At 46.1% G+C, this 7973-nt stretch overlaps 1 protein-coding gene across 3 annotated transcripts in view; it reads left to right on the forward strand.

The window, feature by feature from the left end:
• B4GALT4 (beta-1,4-galactosyltransferase 4) overlaps positions 1-7973 on the forward strand; it is a 63191-nt gene that overhangs the window by 17976 nt on the left and 37242 nt on the right. The window contains exons 1-2 of one of the 3 annotated variants that reach the window (XM_019548754.1): positions 861-872; positions 5112-5118. The exons of the other annotated variants lie outside the window; for them this stretch is intronic. The gene's annotated coding sequence lies outside the window, so the exon portion shown is untranslated. Of the gene's footprint in view, positions 1-860; positions 873-5111; positions 5119-7973 lie in introns of those variants that run through there. 3 annotated transcript variants of the gene reach the window in all.

The following is a 7973-nucleotide window of genomic DNA, read 5'->3' on the forward strand; positions in this document are numbered from 1 at the left end:
ACTCTTTCCATATCGTCCACGTCCCTCTTTAAACCATCCCTACCACCGTATCACTGATAGGCAAATGACTATGCACTAGGAACTACAAATACTTAAAAAAAAATTTTAATTAAAAAAAGGGCTTCTGATATGATCAGTTGTTGCCTTGACAAATATTTACCTGCTGCCTTGAACCTGCCAGCAAGGATAGCATATTAAAAATGGCAAAGTTTGCAGTCAGCAGACTTGTAATGTATAGTTACCATGGAGGGACTTACTATTTTTTTTTTAATATTAGAAAATAAGTGGACTATTTTATGTCCGGTTGCAGACATTTTAAGGCCAGCTGTCCTTCTGCCAAGCTTCAACACGTGGATGTGACAGCAGAGGTTCAAAGGCCAGCATTGTGTCTGGGATACAAAGGCGAGGCCCAGAATTGTGTGGACTACTCTGGGAAACAGGGGAAACAGGATCAGGATCTGAGAAAACAGTTGGCATGGGCATGGAAGCAGAAAATCACAGAGTGAGAGGCAGGACTGGGAACTCGGTGCCAATTCACAATAGTGGAGAATGGGTAGGAGCATCTGTAGATCCAAGAATCTCTGCACAGTTTGGTACTAGAACTAGTCACAATTAGTGACAGTGGCTGGGAGGGTCCAGCCTTGTGCATAGATTGCTCTGTGTGTCCCTCTACACAGGTGCTGCTCTTGATTCTCCTAGGACCACCTCAAATTTCCACTCTTTCTACCTCTTGTATACTTCAGGGAGCTGCATAATGCAGCAGGTGGAACTGACAGTCATCCCTTGGTTCAGGAACAGCAGGGGCCAAGCAGCCCTCCTCTTTCTGTGCCTCAACTATACAGCACCGGACATAATGAGAGAGGCAGGAGGAGAAAATAGAGAAGAGGATATATATTGGCACCTGGTAGCACTATCACTGATGCTGCCTGCAGCCTTCTTTTGTACTATTATTTATTGCATAAACCATGCTTAAGTTGTCATTCAAGTTTGCACATTGAGGGGGTTGTTTTTACGTGGTTTGAACTTTGTTGACTGGCTTAACTTTTATTGTTCACGGTTGGTAAGTATGAGGTTTTCATTGTTTGTATACATGCATTTATTAAAGTTCCTGGTTTGCTGAACCAATAGCTAGCGACCTACACTGTGGTAAAACAAAGGGTTTTTCACAACCCACTTGTGCCATGCAGAGCCAGTTTTGCAGTTGTTTTGTGGTGGCCCTCTGCATCAGCACTGATTGGCAGAGAAGTCCCACTCCTTGGTACTGATTGACGGAGAGGTCCCAGGGGGAAAGAGGGACAAGGGGGCAGCTGCCATCTTGATAGTTGGCTGCCCTTCATGCCACCTTGCTCCTTCGCACAGATTGGCAGAGAGGCCCTGCAAGGAGGAGAAGGGATGAAGGGGCAGTCACCAACCATCTTGTCTGCTGCCCTTTGTGCTACCTCACCAGCTGGTGCCTTCCCCTCCCAGCAGTGAGGACTGCTGGCTCCTACTGTCAAGCCAACATTTTATTTTTATTGGAGGTTTTTTTGTTGCTGATTTCCTAGACAATCCTGGATTTCACGGTTTGTACAAAATCTGTGAAACTGCAAATTAAGTAGGTCCCCACCAATAACCAGTGCCCACTCCATTGCAGTAAGACTGGGTGCCATGGCTGCAACCAGGAGGTTTTACTGCCGCCCCATCACCTCAGAGGTCTGCAAAATAGTTACAGTTGGTGGTGCCAAGCTTTGCAACAACCAGGGACAGGATGTTGCACAATCTCATAACCTGGAAAATGACACCTGAATTTACAAGTAGTTAGTCATTAGAACCTCCATGTCTAGTGTGCATGTGAGAACATCCCTACTTTACTTGTTTTTCTTCACCCCCAGCACTTGTTGCTTATGACCTCACTATCCAGTTGTGCTTGTTGGCTATAGACTCCATCAGTGCCTAGGTACCCTTCCATGCAACAATTCTCACCTCTCATTTAGTAGATGTTATGCAGAACACAACAAGCCACAATCCTATGTCCAGCATTTGATATGTTAGCATCCCAACAAATTCAGGGGCAGTGCCATCTTGCTGTCAGCCTTCCAAATGTTCACATAGCCAATGCTCTGAAATCCCGGAGAGTGCAACTGAAAGTTCTGTGGAGACCTGTGTTGTTTGGAGATGGCTGCAGAAGCCATGGCAGGAGAAGATAGATGGGGACTCCAAAATAATAGTGGGCACCTGCGCTGCATTGGTAGCAATATTGTTGGAAGGGGAGAAGGTTCCAGTTTGTCTTAGCCAGATTTCTTAAAGCCTTGCTGTTTTGCATGTTGCAATGCTGCTTCCATTTGTGCACATGGACCAGTGTACCCAGTTACCTGTGGGGGCACATTTCTCACAAGAAAACCACTCTCTTTCCAGTTTCTCAGTTCTCAGCCTCAAAGGGAATTTACAAAACACTTTTCACAGATGAGCCTATGAACTTCAGTTCATCAACCTCCTAGATACAAAAAATAATGGACTAAATATAGACATTGGATTTCTGACACATTATAACCTGCCTGACATCTGACTCCCCAGGCACCTCTCCACTATTTACCAGCTACATTCATTCCCTTTCCCCTCCTCCTCCTTTCCCCCCACACCCCATTGACTCCTCAATTTACATTTTTACTGACTGATTATCTTGCATGCATACCAGCCTCTGGTTTCTTTACTATTCATTCCATCCATGAAAAGCACACACCAACTACAGATGCTTCCTCAGCCTGATGAAGGGTATTTAAACTTGAAAGCTTGCTTAGAAGAATTTTTCCAGCTATTTGAGTTGGTCTAATAAAAGATATCAGATATACCCAAAAAACCTTGTCTGCCGAAACTGGTTTTTAAGGTGTTTTTTATTTTGGGTCCATTTCTAATTCCTTTGATATTATTCCCCCACTTCGGTTTATTCTTTTTCATCATAATTGAAAAAGATGAATACTCTTCTTGCCTATTGTCTTGTATAAGTTAGCACATGCCTGTCCTACTGAGTAATCTCTCCCTTTTTCTGCTTTTCAATTTTTGCTTTTCTCTCTTCCTTCTTTTTGATTGAGCTGCTTACTTACTTTTATCTCTTATTACTTCCTCATTTCTTAGCAACTTTCCTTCATCCCTTGCTTCTCACATTCTCACTTCCCTGTCCCACCCTGTTCTGAGTACTTGATTTGGAGCCTGCAGCTCAGACAGAAAGCAGCAGTACAATAAAGAGAAGGTTGGATACCAGTAGCAGAATTTTAGCATTAAAAAAATCCCCAGCCCAATACTGGGGTTCTTCAGTATGAGCATATGGAGACCCTGATGATCTTGAATTTGCTTTGGTGTTCATTGAATGAGTATTATTCACTAGAACAGGGGCTGACAACCTTTTACAAGCATGGGCAACTGCTTGCGACCTGGTCGCTGCTGTGGGCCACCAATCCCTCTGTCCTCCCCTTGCTGCCCTGTGCCACTGCCAGCACAGCCACTATTAGGGGGCCCTCTAATGTAGTCTCTGCTTACCATGCACCACCAATAAACCTGGCCAACACCAAGTGCAAATGGCGGATTCACTGGTGTGGGTGAGTGAGTGAGCGAGCAGCCCTTGGCACAGAGTAGAGGTGGCTCCTTTAAGTTGGCTTTCAGGACTGCTACATCTACTTCTTTGTGTCATCAATCCCCCCTCTCTGTTGCAGCTCAGTTCAGAGTTTTGTGGGCCACGTCAAAGATCTTTGGAGTCTGGATCTGGCTCATGGGCCAGAGATTGCTGACTTCTGGGCTAGAACAATGGATTTCAGCTTGTGGTCTGTCGGCCCCAGGGGTGTCCACAGACTATGTTTAAGGGGTCCACAAAAGATGACTATGATCAATCAAGAGTATGTGAATACCCACACTTACAATTCAAAGGCATCCACACCTCCATTTGCAATTTCCAAAGGGGTCCACACCTTCATTCAAAATTTACTAGGGGTTTGCAAATGAAAAAAGGTTGAAAACCACTAAACTAGAGCATTTGGGTTTCCAACGTATCACAGGCTTTTATGAGAAAAGCAGATAATCTCTAAACCATCCATTGTATATGCATGCAGAGTAAAAGGACTTAATGGTTAAGGGGAACCAAACTTTAGAAAATTTGGTGCATAGGAAGATATAGCATCAGAATAGAGGGGTGGTTGTGAATACTGTGTGAAATGACTATTCCTGGCTAGATCTAATTGTCAGAAAGGAATTGGACAGGTTCGAGAGAAATACAGAGAGCAAAGGAAGGGAACTTCTCACTGCTGAGACATCAAAATTGTGTCCTTTTGGGGGAAGGATTTTGTGGGCGATACATGTTATTGGACCGACTACATGGTTGACATTAGACTTGGATAAGCTTTTGAATGCAATGCATTCTTCACTTCTGAGGGAAGAGCAGGCACAGCAAAAATTAAAAACAGTCTATAGGAGTGGAATCGTAAGTGGAGATACTAGTGTGATTTCAGACCAACTCTGGGCGTGTTGGCAGCCATGGGAAGTTGTGAATGCCATGGCCAGTGGAAAAGTTAACTGGTGCTGACTCTGTTCTTGCAGCCATTCTGAGCATGTGAAAAGGAGGAAAGAAACTCAGACCATGCTCTTGCTGGATTGTTTTGGAGTCCTGCAGCTGCTGGAGCCCATCTCTCCTGCCTGGAGCATGAAGTGCTGGTAGTGGAAGAGATCTGAACCAGGCTCTGCACTGAAGCCACACATCTCTTGAAAGACCTGTTTCCCAAACCGGTTAACAGACCTCCAGAAAGCACTTACATACAAAGAAAATTTCCTTCCAGTCAGTAATCCATCCCTCTTCCACTCCATTTGGGGTGCCTAAGAGGCTGATTGTTGTCACCCATTCTTTTGAGGAGCAGATCCATATTGGATAGCCACCTACTGGAGCACCTACAGATGTACTAGAAAAGAGACTACATGTGGGATCAAAAGGGACTGAGTTTGGAGCAGGTCTAATCAACATAATTTGTAAGGCATCAAGAGATGTAGCAGTCTGTCTGCACCAGGGACTTCAGATGTTGCTAATATCAGAGAAGCTGAAAGTGAATTAGTGGTAATGGGAAACATTTTCTAACTTCCTGTGGTATAGTTTTGCTGAGAGCCCCTTGCAAGGAGCTCTTGCCATTGGGGGCTGCCACTAGGGGGGTGTTCTCTAGAATCTCTAATGGGATGTAAGCCCTCAGCCTTTTTTCAGGCAAGAAACTGTACTGCATGTGCATGTGTAGATTAACAGGGACATGGGGCTTGCTGTTTTCCTTTTCATAGCTGTTTTTGTTTAATAAAGAATTGTGGCAAGCCACTGAGATTGCCCAGGAAGCCCACATGCCATATGGCCCATGAACCATGTATTGTGTACCACTGCTATGGAGAAGAATGAGAGACCTTCCAGTCCAGACAAGACCTTTGCTTCTAATTTAAAAAGCAAGCAGGTAAAGGGAACAGAACCCAAAACAAACAAAAATTCCCTTTCAGCCTGTGGCCCCCCCACTTCCTTTTTCAGGTTCCTTTTCAGACCTGTGAAGTCTTTTCTGAGCATTCACTCATCACATTGTTGCAAGGATGAGACAAGTTGTGATCTGATCAATGTGAACTTCAGAAACAGAAATCAGTGAGTGTCCCATAAGGAGTTTATGAACCCTGCCTGGGAAAAGACCCCTACTGGACTCTGTCTCTGCTGGAAGCTCAGGGAGCTTCTGTTTGCTATCTTGTTCACTTGGAAATTGTGTCATATGTGTGTCATCATCATGTGTGAGCAGGAAGTGTCCCCTGTCTTTATTGATCAAAGGTTTCTGCTTGTTTGGTTTTTGGTCCAACCCAGTGAGTCTGAGATTTATAGGCTCTTGAAGATGGTTGTGTGATTCTGTGCCAAGGAGGGATGCTTGCCAACAGGTCTGGCAGTGGGAATACATGGGTGCAGATAATCTTTGTGCTTTAAACAATGCAGTGGCACTTTTCATCTCAGAACTACCTGCAAGATTACCACCTTGGATATCACTGAGGCAGGACCATAATATGTAATGGCTGCTGACTGGAGGAAACTTCATACAGACTCCGTGACATATAGTAGACTTGTTTGATAAGCAGGAATTTGCTCCACATGAACTGTTAGCCTTGCAAACCCTGCAGCTGAGTGTTTTCCTCTTTTTAGCTCTAGCTGCTGCTGTAGTCATTACACAGACTGCTGCACAGCACAGAGAGGAGAATAAAGGACCAACGTATGGCTTGTGTCTGCCCTCTAAATAACTTAATATAGCAAGGACAGGCACATGCTGACAGCACCTTGTTGAATAATAAGATAATCAGTCTTAATGAGGTGTGAATAGCCGAGACAATCTAAAATTAGTGTGCCTTTAAGATAGAAATCAATGTGTCAAATGGCTTGTGCTATTTGAATGATTTAAATGGCTGCTTATGTTGCTGCCAGGCATCTTAATTAGATTACATCAAGGGTGTGCAGCCTATGGCCTACAGTTGGCCTCCAGAGCCCTGGCTTCAGCTGCATTTAGCGGCAGGAGGTTCTGTCCACTCTTCTGGTATCTGGGGCTCTGGCGGAGGGAGTTCTCCATACACCATGCTGCAACAGAGCAGCAGGGAGAAAAAATGGAGGTGGCCAGCTCCTATTGTCTGTCTTCCTCAGACGCAAGCTCGGTCAGTTCTTGCTGGAAAACATTGCTGACCCTGGCTTCTATTGTACAGAGCAGCCAGAGGAGGATTGGGAGGAGTGCTTCCATTGCTTGCTGCTTGCATAGAGCTTCTGTAGGCTGGGCCGTCACATGGCTGGCTCTTGTGTTTGAATCTTAGGATGCTAGACCTGTGTGCTTTTCAGCTTCCCTTGGTCTTATTATCAGGCACATGGCACTGTCTCCCTTGAGTCTGCCTGATGTATTTCCTGGGCACAGGGCTTCACTGAAATGAAAGCATACAGCTCTCCTGCCTGAGGAGCTGGGGGCTGACTTCCCTTCCTTCCCCCCCTAGATATCCCTTATCTTAAGATACTCCCTCTCCCAGTGCTCCAGCCTTGGGTTCCAATTTAAGTCTCCATGGAGGGGCCTGTGGTAGAGTTCATATGAGCTTGGAGGGAACTGTATAAAGCAGGGTTGGGTAGTTATTTCAGCTGGAGGGCCACTTAATGAATTTTGGTGAGTTGTTGAGGACTGCAAGGGTAGCCCTGCCCCTTGACAGGTATCCCACCCCTGGTTGCCATCTTGGGACCAGAACTTTGCCATTGGAAGTCCCTCCTTTTGTCCCCAGAAGTACTTCTGTTCCCGGGGGGTTCCATCTTGGAAACAGAAAAAAACCAAATCATATACTAAAAGTCAAACATCTGCTATATATTTTTGTCACGATTTGTGTTTGCATACTGTATATAGAGATGATTGTGTAATAGCTCCACTTCCAGTGCAGTCCCTTGAGCTGCACGTGGCGGCAGTGAGTGGGGAAGGCAGCTCACTCCATCATGGAGGGCTTTCCCTTGGTGGCGCGTGAATGCCGGGAGCTGCATGCGAGTCACGGGGAGCCCGTGAGATAGAGGTGGGCTGGCCTGGCTCTTTTCCTTGCTGCCATGTGCAGCATCCAGAACTGACTGGAGCTGCATGCTGCTGGGCAGCAGCACATGTACAGGCCACAGCCTGCCTGAGGGCCTGCCACCTGCTGCTTCTGCTGCTGGCAGGGGCTGTACACTGGGACAGGGGGGGGTCCCAATGCCCTCCCACTCTCCATCACACCGCACATCCTACCCACCCAATCTCTGTGCTCCTGCCACCCCTCTGGGCGTGGGCCAGGCCCAGCTCCACACTCCTGCCCGGCTATAGCTCTGCCTGGAGGCTGTGCATACTGGCTGGGCTGGGCTCTTCCACACACAATGTTGGCAGTGAGGTATGTGGGCTAGGTAGGGTACAATTCATAGTTTCATAGTTTCTAGGGTCGGAAGGGACCTGTGTAGATCATCTAGTCCG

Source organism: Crocodylus porosus, unplaced genomic scaffold, assembly GCF_001723895.1.
Source record: "Crocodylus porosus isolate Cpor-Errol unplaced genomic scaffold, CroPor_comp1, whole genome shotgun sequence".
Classification (NCBI taxonomy): Eukaryota; Metazoa; Chordata; order Crocodylia; family Crocodylidae; genus Crocodylus; species Crocodylus porosus.